Here is a 24653-nt window from a genome sequence, read left to right as displayed (position 1 = left end):
GCCCTGCACCCCATGGGAGACCAGGAGAAGCACCTGGCTCTTGGCTTCGGATCAGCGCGATGCGCCGGCTGCAGCGCGCCGGCCGCGGTGGCCATTGGAGGGTGAACCAATGGCAAAAGGAAGACCTTTCTCTCTGTCTCTCTCTCTCACTGTCTGCTCTGCCTGTCAAAAAAAAATTTAAAAAAAAGAATATCTTGGTGACCAAACTTCATTTTACATTCTCTGTCTCCTTATGTATGAGAATTTGCATGCAACGTATACAACATTTTTTAAAGCTTGTCATAGGATTGGTATCGGGTTTCTAGAAAAGCCGTTCCCATTTTTACTCCTCCGAGCAGAGTGTGTGAGGACATTTGTGTGCTCTGGATGCCTTCATTTCTTCCTGATTTTCACCTATCTGATATTTGAACATCCATCTTGCTTTTCAATGGGCATTCCTGTAACTATTAATAGGGGTAAATATTTTTTCACATATTTAGTGGAAATATAATTTTTTCCCTGAATTGTTTGTTGGTCTGCTGGAAGTTCTTTTTAATGATTTTCATGCTGATTTTAAGAGTATTTGCAGTTTAGACTCTTTGTCACCTTTTCTGGTTGTGATGTGCCCTACAGTTGTAAACAAACACCTGTCAAGCTGTCCTGAGCCAGAGTTTGAGAGGACCTCTGTTCCTTTATGCTTTCTGCCTGGAGGTGTGGCAGGCGACCTCTGGTTAGCCTCAGGACCACCAAGGAGCTGAGATAATGCTAGCTGATGCTGCAAAGTCTTGGGGCAATTTGTTACACAATAGCAAACAAAAGCAACAGCTCTCTAAGTCTTTCAATCCTGTGTAGCACAAAACATCTTACTCAGATGTGGTGGTTCCATTCATGGTTTTCTGGCTTTATGGTGATGCAGAAACCGCAGGGTTTCAGTAGAGAACACCCTGTGAATTTTGAATCAGAGTTTTTTCCTGGGCTTGCAATGTGCAGTGTGATGTTCTTGGGGTTCTGAGTGGCAGCGGAAGTGCAGCTCAGAGCCGGCCCCTCCATAGCCAAGGAGCTCACCCACACTCCACAGCGTGTGCGGTGCCCAGCACAGATGTTCCTGGGTGAGGACGCTTAAGTGTGTTTTTGACTCTACATCTTCTACCTAAGTACTTTAACTGATTACATAGTGTTATCGACCAGGTTTCTTCATTTTGGTTCTTTGACATCTTGGAGAGGTTGACAATATGTATATGTGCATGTACATGTATATATTTATACATGTATGAAATATACACCATGGCACCTAATTTCAACACAGTTATTTGGGGCATGGAATTGTGACATTCTGTCCTGTATCTTCAGTGCCTGGGATGCACACGACGAGCAAACAGCTGGGGGAAAGCAGTGTTCAGTACATAGCAGCAAGCCTCCCAGATCTTCTTTGGGAATGACAGTCCTTGTTTGTGAACTGTTTCTTCACTACACCACGCGTGAACGTCATGAGGCCCTCTCCAGTGCACAGTGTGGGTGAGAGGTAGGAGGAGCCTCATGGCCAAGCGTGCGAACACCACCTGGCTGCCATGATACCCTTGTGGCTTCTCTCGTTGAGATGTGCGGCGTTTCTCCTACCGGCACAAAATGCTTCGTTTGCCATCATATTCCCATCATTCAACACTGATAGGCACGCGGTGTGAGGGCGGTGCCATGAGGAGAGGGCTTCGCTGACCAGTCAATCAACCAAAACGAATGCATTTGAGGCAGGCAATTTTCTAAGAAAATGACATAGGTGGTAAAACTTAAAGTAGGAGATTAAAGAGCAAATACATTTTAAACACCCTGACATATTGCATTTTTCTCACCAGGAACAAAAGCACTTAAGAATGTGCATATTTTTAACTGCTTTGCCAACCACACCGGACATTCTCCCCTTATCTGCTTTGATAGTCGGGGAAGGGAGAGCTAAGGAGAGACTGCGACTGGACCAGGCAGCGAGGGATGGCAGGAAGCTGAATGAAGCCTGGAAGAGCCACAGGAGAGGGGAAGGCCTGCGGTGGGTTCCGGGCAGCTGTGGGCCCGGAGTGTGAAGTGGGTTCAGAACCAGGAGTCAGGATTGACCCTGCACAACCCGAACCCACCCCCAGAGTCCTCAGTCAGGCTGGATCCTGCACAGTTCTAACCCACTCTCGGGGCCTTGGGTGTGGAAGGCAGTGTGCAGCCAGAGGTGCTGTCGGGGGCTTGCTTTGTAAGGGATGAGCTGGAACTTGGTCTCGGGGGTGCAGCTTCCTCTGTGCACTCCCAGCTCCTGAATTTGCTGCTGCCCAGTGTCCTGGTACAAGAGTGTGAGACAGGGGCCGGCGCTGTGGTCTAATAGGTTAAGCATCCGCCTGCTTAATCTCATGTGGTGCTAGAATCTCATGTGGGCACTGGTTCGAGTCCCCATTGTTCCACTTCCAATCCAACTCCCTGCTGATGGCCTGGGAAAGCAGTGGAAGATGGCCTAAGTCCTTGGACTGCTGCACCCGCATGGGAGACCTGGATGAAGCCCCTGGCTCCTGGCTTGGGATTGGCCTACCTCCGGCCATTGTGGCCATTTGGAGAGTGAATCAGCACACGGAAGACTTCTCTGCCTCTCCCTCTCTCTCTCTCTCTGTAACTCTGCCTCTCAAATAAATAAAATCTTAAAAAAAAGGTGCAAGACAAGGACAAGGTGCCTTGTGCTTTCTCCAAGGCAGTGGTGAGATGCTGCAAAGAAACAGTTTTACTGGTAAAAGAAGAACAATAATAGCAATTCCTAGCCAACACATGAAGCAAGGTTGTGAACTTCTCAAAGGAGATACTCAAATGAAAATCTGCAAATGGAAACACACCACATAAACCCATCATTCGGGTGTGCTAGAGACAGGGTCAAGCCTGCCCCACACCTGCTGACTCAGGATCTATGCTGGACGTCTCCTGAGGGTCCTGTGCACTTTAGGGATGAGAAACTCAGTGCCAGACACTGAGTCTGCTTTTCATATGGAAGAGAATTTCTTGGGTAAAGTTTACAGGCTAAAGGAATTCTGCCTAAGGCATCAAGCCACACTTGTCTCTGGACAAAATTAGGGAAGAAAAAAAAATTTCAATATAAGCTAAAAATACCCATGACATGTTCAGAATAGATGTTTAACTCGTCCCAAATTCAGGAGCGCCCGATACAAAGATGATGCAATTTGGAATAATTGTTTCTGAACTCGAGCCCTAAATATTTCCCTTACCTATCAGGCAAATTGCAACAGAGCTGCTCTAAATTCCGGAACCACAGACATGAAACAGGAGTAATGACATCATCTCGTCTCAAGAATGCTAAGGTTAAAAGAGCTGTTTTATACCCACACAATTCTTAAGCTATAGGGTAACATGTACACGTTGTTATTTTTCTGCTTTTTCCATTTTTTTTTTGTGGCAACAACACTGAACAGTCACTTTCTTTGTGTTTTTCAAGAAAGCAGTCAAGGTATCATCATCAGCAAATATTCACCATGCTCTTCAACACATCTCCTGAATATACTCCTCTTATCTAATTATAATTTTACATGCACCCTTAGAAAAACATATCTTGCTCTTCCCACCACACACACTGCACCACCATTCCACTCTCCACTGCTATGACATCAACATTTTTTTAGGGGGCCGGTGCCGTGGTGCAGTAGGTAAATCCTCCACCTGCAGTGCCAGCGTCCCAATTGGGTGCTGGTTCAAATCCCAGCTGCTCCACTTCCAATTCAGCTCTCTGCTATGACCTGGGAAAGCAGTAGAAGATGGCCCAAGTCCTTGGGCCCCTGCACTAGTGTGAGAGACCCGGAGGAAGCTTCTGGCTCCTGGCTCCTGGCTTCAGATCGGCCCAGCTCCAGCCGTTGCAGCTAGTTGGGGAGTGAACCAGCAGATGGAAGACCTCTCTCTCTCCCTCTCTCTCTCTGCCTCTCTCTCTGCCTCTCCTTCGCTCTCTGTGTAACTCTGACTTTCAAAAAAATAAATGTCTTTAAAATTTTTTAGATTACACATATGGGTAAGATCATTGAGTATCATACTTGGTAGAATTAGTTACCGCTCTTCTTAATCTTTTTACGTGTGTGTCCGAATAAAACACCCCAAGGAAGTCATTTTTCTGAGGCCAAATAACAAGAAAAGCAAGCATACAGAGCACACTTACCTTGTGAGAAATACAAATACTGAGAAAGATCATGTTTGTGTTAACTTTTACTGTGCGGAATTTCTGAAACCATGGTCCTAATCTAGTAGTCATCCTCACTGCTATTAATCAGTTGCTTATTTTAGATGCCATTTTGTAAGACTACAATACACATTGATGTATTTCAATTAATTCTCTCATTAAAAAGATTTTGTTTATTTGAGAGGTAGAGTTACAGAGAGAGAAAGAGAGAGAGAAAGAGAGAGAGAGAGAGAATGTCTTCCCTCTGCTGGTTCATTCCCCAGATGGCTATAACAGCCAGAGCTGTGCCCATCCGAAGCCAGGAGCCAGGAGCTTCTTCCAGGTCTCCCATGTGGGTGTAGAGGCCCAAGGACTTGGGCCATCTTCTACTGCTTTCCCAGGACACAGCAGAGAGCTGGATTGGAAGAGGAGCAGCCAGGACAGGAACTGGTGCCGGTACGGGATGCCAGCACCGCAGGTGGAGGCTTAGCCTACTATGCTACAGCACCGGCCCCAATTCTCTCATTTTAATAGGCTGCCTCCATTTGGCTTTTGCCTTTTTATTTATTTATTTATTTATTTATTGACAGGCAGAGTGGACAGTGAGAGAGAGAGAGACAGAGAGAAAGGTCTTCCTTTACCGTTGGTTCACCTTCCAATGGCCACCTCGGCCAGTGTGCTGCAGCTGGTGCACCGCGCTGATCCAATGGCAGGAGCCAGGTACTTCTCCTGGTCTCCCATGGGGTGCAGGGCCCAAGCACTTGGGCCATCCTCCACTGCACTCCCTGGCCACAGCAGAGAGCTGGCCTGGAAGAGGGGCAACCAGGACAGAATCCGGCACCCCGACCGGGACTAGAACCCAGGGTGCCGGCGCCGCAAGGCAGAGGATTAGCCTAGTGAGCCACGGCGCCGGCCCTTGCCTTTATTTTAAGCAAGCTTATTTCCTGCTGCTTTATGTCTTTTCCTTGTAAGCTGTCTTATGTCTTTAGAAAAAGGACATGTAAAAATAGAGGCTGCATAATACTGTTCATAAACAAATACTATTTGAAATAAGTGTGCATTATACATGTGTGTAAATATACCTCAGATATAGTTCAAATGCATTTTATGATGGAACCAAATTACGAGAGTATTGAGTTCTGTAACAATCATCTGTCACAATCATGCTTGCTGTTGTTAGAAAGACAAGCTGTTGCTTCAGTTTGAAATTCAAGTTTTCAACAAAAAAATGTATTTATCATTTCAAAGGCAGAGTTGGGCCTGTGACAGCCAGAGCGTGTGGGTAGCAGGAACCCAACCACTGGAATCAGCACCTGTCACCTCCAGGACGCACGAGAAGGGCAATCCAGGCAGGAACGGAGCTGGGACTCAGACCCAGGCACTTTGACACGGGATTAAGATTTATTTATTTACTTGAGAGTCAGAATTAAAGACGGAAGAGAGACACAGAGAGAGAGGGGTGCAGGCCTCTTAGACCAAATGCCTGCCCCTAGAATTCAAGTTTTGAACATTGTATCTTCAGACACCAGTGATATTTTGCTTTTATTCTTTTTTTAAGATTTATTTATTTATTTTAAAGGTGGACTTACAGAGAGGCAGAGGCAGAGAGAGAGAGAGAGAGAGGTCTTCCATCTGCTGGTTCAATCTCCAGATGGCCACACAACAGCCTGAGCTGCGCCTATCCGAAGTCAGGAGCCAGGAGCTTCTTCCAGGTCTCCCACAGGGGTACAGGGCCTCAAGGACTTGGGCCATCTTCCACTGCTTTCCCAGACCACAGAAGAGAGCTGGATCAGAGTGGAGCAGCCAGGACTTGAACTGGCGCCCATATGGGATGCTGGCACTGTAGGCGGTGGCTTTACCCACTATGCCACAGTGCCAGCCCTGCTTTTATCCTTAGCAATTTATTCTCTGTGTTAATGAAGGAAAATAATAAACCACATGAAATCTAATAGCAAAAATGAACCATGATTTATCTGAAATGATGACTCATTTCTGTTGGCAACTGTATTATGGTGCAAAAGAACTGTCTAAAATGCCCAGAGGTGATGGCGTTTAGGGAATTGCCTAGAAGCCCAACAAGAAGACTGGTTGCAGAGACTTCAACACGGGAACAAATGTGTTGCATTTAAGATTTAAGCTCGGTGAGAGGAGTCCTGGCCCCGTGGGGAATTCAGCTGGGGCGTAGCCATCCTCAGCCGGGAGATGTTTTTCCAAGGCTCAGGGGGCTGCATAAGAGGTCCATGAAGAGTCTCGCTGCCCTGTTCTGTAATGCAGTCAGCAAAGCTGGCATTAGCAACACCACCGCTTTGTTCGAATTCTTTCCTCCTGAACGTCTCCTCGGGGTTCTCTCGTGACTGTCAAACAAGGAAGTGGGAAAACACGGTTTCGCCATTGGCACTGAGGATGAAGCTTGCACGGGCATAGCGCCCCCTCTGTTGTTTTCATTTTTAAATATTTTCATTTTATTTTTCTATAGACAGAATCTGTTGTAAGAAATTTCACATAATCGGGAAGTAGGTTTTTGTTTAACGGGAGGGGATGATAGCCTTTCTTAACACAGTGTCATGTGTGTGAAGTCCTGGCTCATCTGTTCTCCTGACTCCTTACGAAATGGACTTCCTGGAAGGATGCGCGCGCCCACTCCTCCGAGCTCCGCAGCCCGTTCTCCTCCCCCCGGCGCCAGTGCTACTGCAGAGCTGGGGTCCGGCCACTTCCCAGCCTGCTGCTCCTGCTCCTCGCCATCAGCCTTCCCGGGCTCCCTGGCAGGAGTGCAGAGAGCGGTCACGGTGGCTTCAGGGCCTGACCCTTCCGTGTTGGGGGACCTGGAAGCAGCTGCTAAGGCTCTTACAGATCGACTTCTGTGAGCGTCCAGAAGCTAAGAGCATCACAGAAGAAGGTTCTGGGCAGGAGAATCCAAGACATTGGATAGCTAACATTTGTCTTTTTTCCTTTTTGACAGGCAGAGTGGACAGTGAGAGAGAGAGACAGAGAGAAAGGTCTTCCTTTTGCCATTGGTTCACCCTCCAATGGCCACTGCGGCTGGCGTACCGCGCTGATCTGAAGCCAGGAGCCAGGTGCTTCTCCTGGTCTCCCATGGGGTGCAGGGCCCAAGGACTTGGGCCATCCTCCACTGCCCTCCCTGGCCACAGCAGAGAGCTGGCCTGGAAGAGGGGCAACCGGGACAGAATCTGGTGCCCCGACCGGGAGTAGAACCCTGGGTGCTGGTGCCGCAGGTGGAGGATTAGCCTATTGAGCTGCAGCACCGTCCACATTTGCCTTTTTTTTTTTTTAACTTTTATTTAATGAATATAAATTTCCAAAGTACAGCTTATGGATTACAATGGCTTCCCCCCCCCAATGACTTCCCTCCCACCCACAACCCTCCCCTTTCCCACTCCCTCTCCCCTTCCATTCACATCAAGATTCATTTTCGATTCTCTCTATATACAGAAGATCAGTTTAGCATACATTAAGTAAAGATTTCAACAGTTTGCTCCCACACAGAAACATAAAGTGAAAAATAATAGATGATTTTTTAAATGATGATGAAATTTGTCTTTTAAGATCTGCAAGATACAGTTTTAAACAGAAAATATATGGGGTCGGCGCTGTGGCTCACTAGGCTAATCCTCCACCTGTGGCACCGGCACCCTGGGTTCTAGTCCCGGTCGGGGCGCCGGATTCTGTCCCGGTTGCTCCTCTTCCAGTCCAGCTCTCTGCTGTGACCCGGGAGTGCAGTGGAGGATGGCCCAAGTCCTTGGGCCCTGCACCCCATGGGAGATCAGGAGGAAGCACCTGGCTCCTGGCTTCAGATCTTCAGACTTTTCTCTCTTTCTCTCTCTCTCTCTCTCACTGTCTAACTCTGCTTGTCCAAAAAAAAAAAAAAAAAAAAAAAAAGTAATACATGCTATCAAACCCATTTAGTAGAGAAAAACTAAAATGTTGGCTGCTAGAAAAGAACGTTAGTTTGAATTTCTTGCCCAATTAGTATTCAGTGTAATAATTATGTAAACCAGGAAATAGATCCGAAAGCGTTTGCTGTGATGATGAAGTCCAGCACACGCAGCAGTCCTCAAGAACACCTGGAGCTGCGGTGAAGACAGATGCTCCTCCACCGTACCCGTAGCAGTATCCAGACGACACCAGGGAGAATCGGAGGAGGGCCACACTGCTTCGTGCATCTGGACGAGACGCCAGCAAGCCAAGGGCTATGGCAGGGCAGAAGCAATGCACAGAGTGACAGCTCAGCCACGCAAAGAGAGCTGGGGGCAGAATCGGTTTCAACAATGACGGCAGTGGTCTAGGGAAGGAGTTTTTTTTTTTTTTTAACTTTTATTTAATGAATATAAATTTCCAAAGTATGGCTAATGGATTACAATGGCTTCCCCCCCATAACGTCCCTCCCACCCGCAACCCTCCCCTTTCCCACTCCCTCTCCCCTTCCATTCACATGAGGATTCATTTTTGATTCTCCTTATATACAGAAGATCAGTTTAGCATACATTAAGTAAAGATTTCAACAGTTTTCTCCCACACAGAAACATAAAGTGAAAAATAATAGATGATTTTTTAAATGATAATGAAATCAGATCAGACCTATTGTCATGTTAAATCCCAGTGAGAGTCAAGTTGGGAATTGATAATTTCTTCTTTTTTGATTCGGGGCCCAGAGGCTGAGGATTGGGAAACAAATTTCATTTTAGGTTGGGGTTCAAGAAGTCTACTCCTGGGAGAAGACAGGGGTCACTGAGGGAGCCCAAGCTCCACGCAGCCCTGAAGCTTTGATGGGACAAAGCCTGGGGCAATAAGACCCAGGAGAACGGGTAGTAGGACAAAGCAGGTCCTGGTGTTGCTTTGTGAGATTAAGCCCGGCTTTGGAGCTCCCATAATAAGATGCCACTGGTGTGTCCTGGGTGTGCAAACTCGATACTCACACCCACAAGCACCCTGCATTTTCCTGGTACAGGGGAAAGTTGTGTAGGCTTGGCCCTGTGACGGCGCTGAAGCGGCTCTCTGCAAATTCACTCCTGGTTGTACATCACCGCTAAGTCACATCAACCTCCAGCAACAGCAGCGGCAGGTGCACGTTGCCACGGCCCTTACCTCAGGGGTCTTCAGGGTCGCTGATCATCACCCAGTACTGACCACCTGGAATCAGCGAGGGCCCAGCAACAATAGGCAATTACACATTGAAACTAAAACACACTTAGATCAAAAGAAAAGCAATTCTCTAAAAAGCAAGGAAGGCTGGCACCGTGGCTCACTAGGCTAATCCTCCACCTTGCGGCGCCGGCACACCAGATTCTAGTCCCTGTCGGGGCGCCAGATTCTGTCCCGGTTGCCCCTCTTCCAGGCCAGCTCTCTGCTGTGGCCCAGGAGTGCAGTGGAGGATGGCCCAAGTGCTTGGGCCCTGCACCCCATGGGAGACCAGGAGAAGCACCTGGCTCCTGGCTTCAGATCAGAGCGGTGCCGCGGCGGCCATTGGAGGGTGAACCAGCGGCAAAGGAAGACCTTTCTCTCGGTCTCTCTCTCTCACTGTCCACTCTGCCTGTCAAAAATTAAAATAAAATAAAAAGCAAGGAAAAAATTACAAAAAGATTTATTATTGTATTTTTAAGTCAGAGTTACAGAGAGAGGCAAGCAGAGAGAGGGAGAGAGAGATCTTCCATCCATTAGCTCATTCTCGAATGGCGGCAATGGCCGGAGTTGCAGCAGGCAGAAGCCAGGAGCTTCATCCAGGTCTCCTCGTGTGTGGCAGGGCTCAATGGTCTAGGACATCTCCTGCTTTTCCAGGCACATTAGCAGGGAGCTGGATCCAAAGTGGAGCACCCAGGTCTCAAACTGGCCGTCTGATGGGATGCTGGTGTCACAGGCAGAGGTTAACTGGCCGTGCCACAATGTAGGCTGGAGAAAAAACTTAACTCTAAATGTTTCCAGTTCATTCTTGTGTTTATCAAATTGTGAACATGAACGAGTCATAGATTTATGGACATATTTCTCAGCACAGGTGAGGGCCCAATAACTACCCCCTAATGTCTAAAGTTGTCTGCTTCACATCTCACTTGGCGATAAGTTCAGAAAATGCAAATAACATCAGTGTATCCATGGTAACTAATGCCTGTTAACAGGTAGGTTAAAAACCTACCTTAAGATAACTTAAAATCAGAGTGAAATTGAAACGTAAAAGCTGTGTTCCTGGCTATAGAATATGTAAAGTAGTACCCAGCGTTTTTTGGAGAAACTAAATTCTGACAATTTAGAGGACAAAGGCATCTCTACAGAGTATGTGGGTCAGACACCTGAGGATTCAGAGAATCTCAAAGTGTCTTTATTTCTCACTCATGGATGTCAACACTCTCATTTTCTGAAGTGACTTATAAAACTAACAATTTTCTGTAAAGGTAGAGACTTATCTACTGTTAAGAAACGGTATTGATTTAGAGAAGAATTTGACCTAAAATTTGTGATACCCCTCAACTGATTATGTTTATAAGCTGATTGCTGAACTATCTTATAGCTTGCTATGGGTATTTTGCTGTAAGGTATACTTGAGATAAGATTCATTCAATGCTATCTATCTATATATACATATATGCACACACATAGATGTATGCATATGTCTGCTCATTTTGCATTGTAGAATTTTATATTCAAATAGATTTCCCTTATTTCCTTAAATGTCTTTGAAACAACCACAGTGAATTTTCGAGGAAATTCTTGCAGCTGTTTAAGTGATCGCCTTAAAGGACCCATAACAAAGATTTCCATCTCCATTAGAGGAGATACCTCTCCAGGCTGTGCTGCTGTAAATGTATTTCTGAATATTTGTATTCTAGGGAAAGCTTCAAGATGGAAGTTGCACGTGTAAATTACAAGTAATCTGTTGGTTGTAGGAAAAAAGGAACATCCCAGCCCATATCTTTCCACTTACCATCTTGGCAGCAGGTTGCATAAATATTCTTTAAAAGATAACAAGAGCCACTTGTTGTGTGGCATGGAAAATAAGGTGAACATTGAAACAGTCGTATTCCTATATATTCAAATGATTTCTCTGAGTTAGAACCACAGAATACTTCAGGAGTTGTGGATTATAATGGTCTGGTATATCAGGGATTTTTCTTTTGCTGGAGCCCCGGGCCATCATCTATTGCAAGAAATATTGTAGAAGTCTCGACATGTTTGTAGTTGATGAAACGTGGTGATGGCCTGGATCACCTATGACAATTTAACAATAAAACTATCTCAACATCAAAACCAGAAATTGGGCGAACAGTGCCACTTCCTTGAAGTTTTCACATGGCCTTGGCAGGCGAAAGAATACGGGCCTTCCTGGTGCTGGGCCACCTGCAGTGGAAAACGTGAAGACCTGGCCAGGGGTTGTGATGGCAAGCAGCAGTCCACTCTTACCAGGATCTGGATATGGCAGGATGGCCATCCCAGTATCAGTCTTGGGACGATAACAAGGAAAGCAGCTACAAACATATCCATACTGAGAATAAGCTCTGACCTTCTTCTGTGGCAACTGGCACTGCTACTCAGTTGTATTTTTTTTTTTAGAGTGGAAGTGGAAGTGAAAAAGCATTGAGTAGCTGAGTTTCTGCAAAGATTGTTGCTGTCTGATACTGAAAAACCACTACTAGTGCTACAAGTTCAACCTAAGACAGCTGCAACAACTCGTCTGGTCAGGTGGAAAGCGGTGTCTACAGCAGAGGAACCTGACTGTGCTGTGCTAAGTCCCATCATTAGTGCCAGGTAGGGAAGGATCCAGAAAAGGTAGAAATACGTTGTTTCCGGCACCGCTGGAATTTCTGTGTACACAACTGCTAAAACGTCCTGACACAGCCGATGGTGAAAAACCAATGGTGTCACTGCGAAGGGATCATCAATGGCAACGAATCCGATCTGCAAGCATGGACAGGTGCTAAGGCCAGTGCACGCTGAGTCTGGCAGCTGAGGCTTCCAAACCGATCCGTCATGAAATGGGTATGCTCAGAAAACCAAAGTCCTCACTCTTCAGTAAGTGTCGATGAACTGAGTAGGCGGCTGGGTGTAAGGGATTTCTGCGTCCAGCAATGTCAGGCACACAATCCGTTGTCACCCAGTAGACAGTGACTCCGAGGAGTACCTACTGTGCACTGTTCTTTTTCCTATAGTATATGCTGTCAACGTCTTAGGAACTCTGTGTTCAGGCACTTCCTTTAACTTTTTCACATGAACAGTGGTTTCTAACAACTGTCTTTTACTGTATAAAAATGTGTCATAGTCGTTTTATTGGTCACCTGCTTTGGTTCCCTTTAAATTATTTGCTTACAGCTAGCTCAAAACTTTAGAACGTTTCTAAAAGAAACTGGTTGAGAAATTCACTTTCTTACAATTTCCTGAGTATCAAGAAAAAATACAAAATGAATAATGGATTTTGTTTATTTTTAATCAGGCCATTATATTTGAATATATTTTGTCTAATTCGTTTAACTCAGATGGCCCTTGGTTTCTTCATTTATAAAATAATTTACTTAAGGGGCGGGCGTCATGGCTCACTTGGTTAATCCTCTGCCTGCAGCATTGGCGTCCTACATGGGTGCCAGTTCTAGTCCCGGCTGCTCCTCTTCCAGTCCAGCTCTCTGCTGTGGCTGGGAAGGCAGTGGAGGATGGCCCAAGTGCTTGGGCCCTGCACCCACATGGGAGACCAGCAGGAAGCACCTGGCTCCTGGTTTTGGATCAGCGTAGTTCCTGCTGTAGTGGCCATTTTGGGGGTGAACCAACGGAAGAAAGACCTTTCTCTCTCTCTCTCTCTCTCTCTCACTGTCTAACTCTATATGTCAAATAAATAAATAAATAAATAAAATAATTTACTTAAGATTGCTTTCAGAATTATAACCCTGTGTTTTCACGAGATATGAAAACTTTCTTGAGATGTGAAGTTGAAAGCTTCATAATTTACAATTCAAATTAGAGTATGCGTTTTCCTATTGCAGACAAAAGAACCATTAGAAGAGAATGTAAGTTAAGTTTTGAAATAGTACTTTGAATCCTTTTTGTAAATACTCGAAGTGGTTTGTGTTAACAGTATCCACCTTGCAATGTTATGAGCTTTTTGCTTCCTGGAATCGAAACTTTGCGCAACTTTCTCAGGCTCCAGGACAACCCTGCAGTTAGAGGGGAGTCAGAGCCCGGTGCTTCCAGGTGTTTCAGGAATGTGTCAGCCCCACTGGCTCTTCAGACCCGGAGCAAATGGGTGGAATGGAACTATAATTGCAGACTACAGTTTGAACTAAAGCCGCAATGGTTTCGGGAACACAGGTGTGGTTTTTTTTTCCTTTTTTTTAACTTTTATTTAATGAATATAAATTTCCAAAGTACAGATAATGGATTACAATGGCTTCCCCCCCATAACGTCCCTCCAACCCGCAACCCTCCCCTTATCCACTCCCTCTCCCCTTCCATTCATATCAAGATTCATTTTTGATTCTCTTTATATACAGAAGATCAGTTTAGCATACATTAAATAAAGATTTCAACAGTTTGCTCCCACACAGAAAAATAAAGTGAAAAATACTGTTTGAGTACTAGTTATAGCATTAGATCTCAATGTACAGCACACTAAGGACAAAGATCCTACATGAGGAGTAAGTGCACAGTGATTCCTGTTGTTGACTTAACAAATTGGCACTCTTGTTTATGGCCTCAGTAATCACCCTAGGCTCTTGTCATGAGCTGCCAAGGCTATGGAAGCCCTCTGAGTTCACTGACTCTGATCATATTTAGACAAGGCCATGGTCAAAGTGGCAGTTCTCTCCTCCCTTCAGAGAAAGGTACCTCCTTCTTTGATGACCTGTTCTTTCCACTGGGATCTCACTCGTGGGGATCTTTCATTTAGGTTTTTTTTTCCCCCAGAGTGTCTTGGCTTCTGATCTAGCTGGACTGAGCAGCCAGGACCCAACACTCGTGTACAAAAGCCTGATAAGAGTGGATTTGCTGGTGCAGAATCCATATGCATGAATGTTGCAGTTGCTCGCTTAAGCACATGGGAGAGTTAACAGAAAGGTTTTGTGAAGAAATAGGATTCTCTCACAGCAGTATGCATACACAATGCCTCATTATGTCTTTGCAAGAAAGTCTGCAACCTGGCGGGTGCATAATGAGTGTTCTTTGAACCCTAAAGTTCACAAAAATGCACTACTGCAGTTTGGGTAGGAAACCTCTTGTGGATGCATGAGTCCTGAGTTTTGAGCGTGCACTTCACAAAGGCCCTGAGGAGGAGCATCCGGGACCACTGCCCAACACCCCTTTGGTGAGAGCTGTGCTCTGATTTGCTGACCTCTGTGCCTTGCAGCTGGATCACACCTGCTTTCATGACTGGTCAAGTTGGAAGGTACTTCATCAGCGTGTTTCCAGCCATGGATAGGCACATTTAATCGAATGTTTCTGATATAGGCTAAACAAATGCTTAACCAAATTTAAAATGAAAGGCAATTTTTCACACATACAAGTACTCGTGGTAAGTTTATACATGTCTAGGTAAAAACATGAATGAAAAGTATGCTAAGTGTGTTTTAAGAAAACATTTTAGAGGCCAGCACTGTGGTGAGTGGGTCAGGGTGATGTTTGTCACGCCAGCATTCCAGATGAGCTCTGGTTCGAGTCCAAGCCACTTCACTTCCAATCTCGCTTCCTGCTAATGTGCCTGGGAAAGCAGCGGAAGGTGGCCTGAGTACTGGCACCCCTGCACCCACATGGGAGACCCAGATAGAGCTCCAGGCTCCTGGATTCTGCCTGGCCCAGTCCTGCCTGTTGTAGCCATTTTGTGTGTACTTGTGTGTGTGTGGGTGTGTGGGTGTGAACCAGCAACTGGAAGATCTCTCTCTCTCTCTCTCATTCTGTAATTTTGACTTTCAAGTACAAATTTTTAAAGCCCATTTTACTTTTAAATATTTATTTATTTATTTGAAAGGCAGAGTGGGAGCGAGAGAAAGAGGGGGAAAGGGAGAAGGAGAGATAGAGGGAGAGGGAGAGGGATGGGAGAGGGAGGGGGATGGGAGAGGGGGTAGGGGAGGTCTTCCATCCAAGGGTTGACACCCCAAATGACTGCAATGGCTGAGGCTGTTCTGGGCCTAAGCCAGGATCCCAGATCTTCATCCATCAGCTGGAACTTGAACCTGAGCTCAGATACGGGATGCTGATGTTGCAGGCGGCAGCTTAACTCCGTGCACCACATCGCCATCCCCAAGCAAACATACTGTAATGCACAGTTTTCTTCATTAGAGAATCAGTTCCTGTGCCTTATCCTGGGCACCCAGGAGCGATTGCTTCTTGCAGCATTTTTTCTTAGTGAGAAGATACTATTGTAAGTAAAGCATAGAATATTTGTTCGGATGCACTATTCACATCTATTCAATATTTTCAAGTGTTTGTTTTGCATAGCCTGATGCCTGTGCGGCTGAGGAGAGGGAGATGGACACGAAACTGTGATTCCACGAAGGACGTTGCTGTTCCAACTACAGCAGACTTACTAAACTAGATTAATGTTTCCACTTCAAGAACTGGCCAGTGCCTGCTATTATTCTCTGCCACTTGTGCATTAATCACCAGCCACACTCATCTCTCTCGTAAGAGACTAGTGACTTAAAGATATCACGGAGACATCTCTGTGACGTTGACATTATTAGATAAATGGTTTGGCATAAATAAGTAGAGCAGATCAGTGGGCCTCTTGATGATTTGCATATTTTTCTAATAAAGATCCCTGGCGTAACAATGGGGCATATTATACAGATGGAACTTTTCATAAGAGGATTTACAGTGAGCTAAATTACTTTCTTTATACTTCTTAATTGGATGAGCAAATCAGATGGAGCAAGTTTGAGGCCCAGCCACGTCCTACGCCCTTTGACTTTGCTCCGCGCGTAGAATACGTAAAAGAAAAGCGTATTGTTGTTATATTCTTATATCTAATGTATAACATGCTAAATGTGAATGTTTCACTATTCCCAGTTAAAAGCAACCATTGCGAAAAAGGATAAAAATAGGAAGAGCTAATTATATGCTTTTTACAAGAAACACTTTAAAGACCTCGATCACTTCCAGGTAAGAGGGTGGGGTAGGAATCTCGTGGTGCTACGTCCTGAGTGTCTGTGTCCGCCTTTCTCTCCTGCTGAACTCGCTTGCTAAAGCGCTAATCCACAGGGGAATGATATCTGGAGATGGGTCTTTTGGAGCCAAGGTGAAAGGAAGCCCTTAGGATGGGAGTAACCCTCTGTGACCAAAGAAGTAGAAAGTCTGCCTGTCCCTGCCTCTGAGGTTACAGTGAAACGACTGTCTGCAAACCAGGGTGCATGACCTCACCAGCTGGCAGGTGTGCCTGCATCTTGGTTTTGGACCCTTCAGCTTTCAGCCTGCACAAAGTAAGTGCCTGGTGTTTAAGGCATCCGTGTATGGTGCTGCGCAATAGCAGCCTGGGCTGACGCGGACACACGCTCACACAGATCTGAAGAAAGCCAGTGTGAGGAGGAAGGTAGGCTTCACATCAAACAGTACTGTTACGGATGCAGTAGGCCATTTCACAATGAGGAATGGGTCAGTTCTACAGGTGATAGTATATATTTTTAAATGTTTATGCACCGGAAACAGAAATTCTAAATAAAAAGGGAATTAACATGTTCAGAAGCCCTATTTCAGATCAGTAGACTGTGACTGGGAATATCTTCATAGACCATTTTCTGGGTTGTAGAGTAAGATTCAATAAACTTAAGACGACTTTGCACTCAAAATATGCTTGCTGATTACACTGGAATTAAATTTAATATCAAGGACACAAAATATTTCATAAGTCTACAAACATTTGGAAATCATATAATGTGCATCTAAATATTTCATAAACCAAAAGGGAAATTATAAAGCCTTTTTGAACTAATGAAAGTGTAAAGATGTGCCAAAATGTTGAAGGGTGCAACTAATTCAGTACTTAGTAGAAACTTTATAATACTCATTGCATAGGTATATAATGAAGAAGGGAAGTTTTGAGTTACTTGTCCAATTTATACTGTACAGTTTAGATAAATAAGAAGAATTAAACCCAACTGAAGCTGACAAAATTATATTTGTAAATACATTTGAATAACAGAAAATAGAAGGCTAGAAAAATCAGTAGGGCTAAAAGGTAGATCTTTAAGAAGAGCAATGAAATTGATGAAGCCCTACTCAAAATAATCAGCAGGAATAAAAAGATGTAAGTTACCACTTTTGGGGATAAGAAAGGAAACCTCATCCTCTATTCTAAATATATTAAAAAATAATAATGGCTACTGTGAACAGTTTTGTGCCAATGACTTTCAAAGCTTATACAAAATGGATAAATTCAGGCCGGCGCCGCAGCTCACTAGGCTAATCCTCCGCCTTGCCTTGCGGCGCCGGCACACTGGGTTCTAGTCCCGGTCGGGGTGCCGGATTCTGTCCCGGTTGCCCCTCTTCCAGGCCAGCTCTCTGCCGTGGCCAGGGAAGGCAGTGGAGGATGGCCCAGGTGCTTGGGCCCTGCACCCCATGGGAGACCAGGAGAAGCACCTGGCTCCCAGCTTTGGATCAGCGCGATGCGCTGGCCATGGCGGCCATTGGGATACGCTGGCCACGGCGGCCATTGGAGGATGAACCAACGGCAAAGGAAGACCTTTCTCTCTGTCTCTCTCTCTCTCTCTCTCACTATCCACTCTGCCTGTAAAAAAAAAAAAAAAAAAAAAAAAAAAAAAAAAAAAAAAAAAAAAAAAGGATAAATTCCTTAAAATGCACAAACTACCAAAACTCTCTTAAAAGAAATGGATAATATCACTAGCCCTGTTAACTATTGAAGTAATTTAACTCCTAGTAGAAATATTGTCTCAAAGAAGCCTTCATTGGTTAATTCTATCAATTTAAGTCATTCAATTGTGTATAGATTATTCCAGGAACATGTGGAGGATAAAATAGTTCCAATTTAGTGTTTGAGAACAAACAAAAACTGGAAGACAAAAGACAAAGTAAGACAAAAGACAAAGACCACAAAAGAAAACCAGACCCATGCCCTCAGGAACATGGCTTCAATGGTTCCTAACCAAACTTAAGCAGAAAACATTCAATAATGGACTTGAGGGCTAATACAGCGTGTCCAAATGTGGCTTAATCCCAGAATCAAAGCTCAAATTCACTTTTGAAAATCAAACACTCTAAGTTACCATATTTAAAAAAAAACATTAAAAAAGACTTTTTAATAGAGACAATAAACAGCCACTTTACAAAGTCCAATATCTGTTCTTCAGAAAAACAACCGGCAAACTAGGACCAGAAGGAAGCATCCAGCCTCACCAAGGGCAGCACAGGAAGCCCACAGCTATCACCGTAACTAAAATGAAAGACTAAATGCCTGTCCTTAAGAACTGAGAGCAAGGCAGGGGTGCGGCGGCCATCCACGTATTTAATGTCATCCTGAGAGTTCTAATAACATACACCAGGACTGCAAAGGAAGAAGTGAGCCCATCTGTATGTGTGAAGAAAATGATTGTATGTGTAAGACATCAAATAGAATCTACCAACAAAAGCTAGTATAATCAGGAGGGACATTTAGTGAGGGTACAGGATGTGGACATTTGGGAATGAAATTTAAAAACGGAAATCACTTAAAGGATCTTTGAATCCATGAAATACTTGGAAGCAAGCATCACAAAACCTACATAAGTGCGCTAAAAGTATTAAAATGTTGTTGAGAGAAAGTAAAGAAAACATAAACAGATTGAGATTTATATAAATGGAGAGGTTTAGAGACTGGGATTGTGAAAATGTCATTTATCTAAAATAAATTGACTAGCCAATTTTCCAATTTAAATGGCAAAGTAATTTTAGAAAAGAAAAGTTATTATTGAAGGCTTATGTCACCTGATTTGAAACTTATTCTAAGGTTTAATAGATAAAGATAGTATCTTAAAAGAGTAACTTTCTGCAGATTAATGGAATAGACTAAAGTCCAGAAACAGAGCCACACATCTATAAGGTTAATTGATGTTTTTTAAAGGTGCAAATAAATTAATGGTAGAAAAGATAGCCTCTACAAGAAATGGAAGAGGGTCAACTGGATAGCCATGTTTCAAGAAGGAACGTTGATGTCTACCTTGTGACACTTACAGAAAGTAACTCTAAACAAATCGTAGTAGAAATGTGAAATCTAAAACTTACAAAATATCAACACAGATGTCCATCAACTGAAGACTGAATAAAGAAATTATGGTATGTATTCGCTATGGAATACTACACAGTGGTAAAAAAAAAAATGAAATCCTGTCGTATACAACAAAATGGATGTAACTGGAAATCATTATTTAGTGAAATAAGCTAGTCCCAAAAAGACAAATACCATGTTTTCCCGGATCTGTGGTAACTAGTAGAGTATCTAAAAGCTATCCTACAGGAGTGAAATTGACACTTCGAGATTTGATCATTTTTAATAGCCCTCTCTCGACTGTTGAGGAACGGTGATTTTTTCTTCATACTATCTGTTGAACTCTTTGCTTAGTTAGGGTTAATCTTATGAGTTTAAAGTTAACTGAAAATAGAGCTGTTTAAAAATTAAGAGTGGGAATTGGGGAGGGAGGAAGAAGAAGGGTTGGGGGTATTGGCAGGAAGGAGGGTGGGAACTATCGCTATGTTCCTTAATCTGTATATATGAGATATATGAAACTTGTATACCTTAAATAATTTTTTTTAAAAAAAGGAAGAAAAAGTAGCTTAAAAAAATCTATAGGAAAACATGAGAAAATCTTACATCTTGAATTGTGTAGAAAAATGATAAATAGAATTTCATCCAAATTAAGAATTTCTATTCTTTTAATTCCACTGTTAATGACAAGATAAGTCACACATTGGGAGAAAATATGGACTCGGTACCTTGCTGGTAAAGAACTTGTATTTAGGTATGAAAGGAAGTCTCAGAACTCAGTAAATCAAACTGCCCAACGCACAAAGTGCGAAAGGCTGAACTGAAGCTTTGTAAAAGAAAACGTGTGGGTGACAGCTGAGAGTAAGAAAATATGGTCATTGAGGAGGTGCTGTGGCCCAGCGGGTTAACGCCCTGGCCTGAAACGCCAGCATCCCATATGGGCATCAATTCAAGGCCTGGCTGCTCCACTTCCGATCCAACTGTCTGCTGTGGCCTGGGAAAGCAGTAGAGGATGGCCGAAGTCCTTGGGCCTCTGCACCTGTGTGGGAGACCCAGAGGAAGCTCCTGGCTCCTGGCTTCGGATGGGCCCAGCTCTGGCCATAGAGGCCATTTGGGGAGTAAACCAGCGGATGGAAGACTTCTCTCTCTTTCTCTCTGCCTCTTTTTAAATTTGCCTTTCAAACAAATAAATCAGTCTTAAAAAATAACATGAATTTTCAGAGCAGTGTCTTTTATTTATAATAGCCACAAATCAACAGCTCCAATGTGACTCAATTGGTAAATGAATAAACCTATTTTAAGCTGTCACATAATGACCTGTAGTAGCCAGTCCACAACTCATATACCATTAACTTCCCATTTTATAGGATATATGTGAAATTATTTCGATGTTTGTAAAATAAAAATGTGTATGAGTGATAGGAAAAGGACTCTGAACAGAGAAATCATTAATGTGAAAAAAAAAAAAAAAGGCCTGGTCTTGACTGAAATCAGTTACCAGGGTTTTCAGCTATAAAAATGGAAGAGCAAACAAAAGTAGGTCAATGGGGCAGCTTTGGTGCAGCAGTTAAGCTGCTAACAGACACCTGCGTCTCATGTCAGAGTGCCTGGGTTCGAGTCTCGGTTCCTCTTCCAACTCCAGCTTCCTGCTAATGCATATCCTGAGAGGCAGCAGTGAGGGACAAGTGCTTGGGTGAAAGCCACCCACATGGGAGATTCAGTCGGAGTTCCTGGCTCCTGGCATATGCTGTCCCAGCTCAGCCTGTTGGGAGCATTTGGGGGAGTGAATCAGGGAAGGTAAGATCTCTCTCTCTCTCTCTCTCTCTCTCTCTCTCTCTCTTTCTCTCTCTGCTTTTCAAATAATTCAATGAAAAATTTTTGATAGACAAAGGAAGAGACATACTAGACATTTTATAATTTCAGATAATTTTTTGGAAAAAATTTCATTCAGTGTCAAATCCTAATATTTAGCATTTGAAAAAAAACAACTTTCATATGTAGTTTCATTAATAGCTGCAATAATGTGCTAAAATACCAATAGATTTATTCTGTTTAATTCAACCAATATTTATTTAGCCTTGATTGAAATTCTGCTTTTGAATTGAAATTTGCTTTTGTATGAAGAGGTGTAAAACCTAGGCCATGTCTTTAAAGAACTTAGAATGCAATTTGAGAAACTAGACCTTGGTAGACATCAAGAAGCAGAACTTGCAACTGGGGACTGATTAAAAGGTATGTTTTCCAATAACACATGAAATTCTCCATTTTCTGGCACACATCAATACTTTAAGGATAAATGACCGTAAGCTAATGTCTTATTGGAAATGAATGTCTTTGTTTCCCAGATAACTATTGAGAATTAACAAATTGCTTCATTCCCATTTCCAGTTTATTTTGGAAAGGTATATGTAGGCATGCCACTATATAATAAATGTGATAAAAAATACCAAGCCAGGGTGAGCAGTTAGCCTGGCAATCAACACACCGGTGAGGACGCCCACAGCACACCTGGGAGTGCCTGGCTTCAATTTCTAGCTCTGGCTCCTGATTCCAGATTCCTGCTAACGAAGACTCTGGGAAGGAGTGGCGATGGCTCAAGTAATTGGGCTCCGACCACCCATGTGGGAAACCTGGATTGTGTCCCGCTCCCAGCTGCAGCCCAGCCCAGCCTCAGTCACTGAGGGCATTTAGGGGAGTGAACCAGCAGATGGGAGTGTGTGCTCGCTCTCTCTGCCTAGCAAATAAATGAACAAGTAGATTTTTAAAATGGCAAGAGTGCACACACTTTCCCGTAAGATGCTACTAAGAATTTATGTCCTGAAAAGTGACAACAACTTTACTTCAGATGTAACTGTGGCTGCTATTGAAGGTAATCCTCTTACTACCGTGGACCTCACAGGGTTGCCCAGGTTGAGCCGACAATGCACGCTTCTGTGCCAACAGCAGAATTACTATTTCGGAATTGCACGTCTCCATGTAAACAGTGATCATCAATGGAAAACAGCGTTTACATCTCACTTTAGAGGGAAAAATTACCACGGGGAACCAAATCAATATTGACATTCTTAATAATACATTGCCCGCATGCCTAGATAGCAGAACGGTTTCTGAAAACCTTATCTAAATCAGTGGTGTGTCTGAGGCTCCTGTCATTACTACGTGAGGCAGAGTAGGAGGGGCACAGGTAGAATACAAACACGATGTGTGTTTAGGACTGGTGTCTTTTCTTCACGTGTTTTTCTCTTATGACTTAAAGCTGCTGATGCAGAAACTTGGATGTATGATAACTATAAACATATACCAGATATAGAACATGCACTCGAGAAGGGTTAGTTCTTTAGCAACACGCAGCATGAGCCCTCATGTGGAAGCACAGTAGCGTTTTATCAGCACGCTTTGCTTCCTGTCTGCCATGCTCATCCCCAGCGTTAACGTTAACTGAATTTGTGCAAGTTTCTCTCCTACAGCGATCTTACAATATCAAGAGAAATGGGATAATTTTAAATACCATGCAGCATGATATACACATAGAAAGAAGTACTGCTCCTCTCTCGGTATCTCTGTTTCTCTGATGCTACTGCATAGAAGGCCAGGAAAGCCATCAGGTGCTGAAATGGCTATTTTTCTCCTAATTCACAGCCCTTCTTGCCAACCTGCATTGTTCTTGGCACTACTGTTATGACTCATTCAATAATTGTGTATGCTGCTTTTAAAGAACCAACTCTGACTTGAATCTCTAGTCTTGTCCCTTTATATATATATATGTATGTGTATATAGAGATTCATATATATATATATGGAAAGTATTTCATACATTCTCATAGTAATTGTAAGGTAGATTAATTTAATTGAGCCTATCTTAAAATTCACAGGATATATTTTAAACCAGTCAAAAGACGAAATACAAATGGCAATTAAGCAAAATAATTTCTGAAATCATTATATAATCCATTCTTGAAAATGCAATGTTGCATTATCACCTACGCATAATCTTTGTATTCCATGCAGAGACAACTACCCATCCTCTACTTTTCCTGTAGGCGTGTCCCAAATGATCTATCCAGATATTCCCAGTCTTCACCGTGATTAGTATGGTTATGCACGCATGTGTACAGGACAGTTGTGTATATACAAGAATCATATGTGTGGCTATTTATATATAATCACACGCATCCACCAGTCACATTAAGATGGCACGTAGCTCTCAGGCCAAGAGGTGAACCATGTCCACGCAGCCAACCCAGAGCGAGACAGCGGGGGACGTTCTACTTTGTCCTGGCAGGTGCACCCCAGTTCCTCCAGGGCTGTGACAGGGAGCAGCCCCCAGGGAAGGGCTTGTCCCGCCAAAGGTCCCCTTGGCACAGACTGAAGTTCCTAACTGACAGCACACTTCACGCGGCTCTCCAACGCCAGAGGGAGAAGCCGGCTCTGGCGACAGCTGTCACAGGCCCCGCGATGGCCTTTGTTCTGGTCACTGTCCAAGGGGTCCCCTCTGCAGGCCTGGGCTCCCCAGGCACCCGTCGCCCTCCTGCTCCCCCGGGTCCTGCAGAAGCCAGGACGGCAAAGTTGGAAGCGCGAGCCCCGCGCTTGGCTCGCTGCACAGGAGAAGGCGGGAGAAGCCCGAGGAGGGGACTGCGCGGCCCGCAGCCCGGAAAGGCGCGGTCTCAGCGCGTGGGAGCGCGTGGGAGGAAGGGAGCCGGGAGACCTGCGGGAGCCCCCGCGCGGGAACAGAAAGAGAAGCGGCTTCGGCGTCCTGGGCGAGGCGACCAAGTGAGAAGCAGCGCGCGGAGCAGCCGGGCGAGGCGCCCTGGGAGCCGGAGCGGGCGCCGCGCGGGGAGGGGCGAGGCGGGGCCCGTGTCGCTGCCGACGCCGCGGCTGCGGGTGGTGGGAGAGGCGAGCAGAGCGGGCTGCGGCCGACGGGGTGGCGGAGCGGCCGGCCCCAGCCTCCGGCCGCGGGCTGCGCGCTGCCGCGCCCTCCCCGAGCGCGGCGCGGGCCCGGGCGCAGGAGCCGGCGAGCCCGCCCCAGCCGGAGCGCGGAGCCCGGCCGCGAGCCGAGCCCGGACGTGGCGGCGCGGCGCGGACCCCGGCTGCCCCGGACCGTTCTGGAGCAGGTAGGGGCGGCGGCTGCGCGCCGTGCGCGGTGCGCGGTGCCCAACGCGGGGAACTTGGCCTGGCGACGGCGGGGCGGGCGGCTCCCGAGGGCGCTGGGCGCTGGGACCCGCCCCGCTGGGGAGAGGGCTGGGCACGCCTGGAGGGCGTGGAGACGGGGCTTGCGGGGGTGCCTTTTCTGGACACGGACCGGGCGCTCCGCCGCCTGCGGGG

The 24653-nt window shown here is 45.1% G+C and overlaps 1 protein-coding gene across 3 annotated transcripts in view; it reads left to right on the top strand.

The window, feature by feature from the left end:
• Positions 1-23969: 23969 nt before the first annotated feature.
• The window catches only part of MYO16 (myosin XVI), a 697134-nt gene continuing 696450 nt past the window's right edge, over positions 23970-24653 (top strand). The window contains exon 1 of one of the 3 annotated variants that reach the window (XM_070048580.1): positions 23970-24101. The gene's annotated coding sequence lies outside the window, so the exon portion shown is untranslated. The other 2 variants (XM_051849982.2, XM_051849978.2) reach the window with 2 other exon arrangements.

The sequence above is a fragment of the Oryctolagus cuniculus genome, chromosome 9 (genome assembly GCF_964237555.1).
Source record: "Oryctolagus cuniculus chromosome 9, mOryCun1.1, whole genome shotgun sequence".
NCBI classification, from domain to species: Eukaryota; Metazoa; Chordata; class Mammalia; order Lagomorpha; family Leporidae; genus Oryctolagus; species Oryctolagus cuniculus.
The sequence above is the reverse complement of the archived record's forward strand: the minus strand, read 5'-3'. Positions and strand labels throughout refer to the sequence as shown.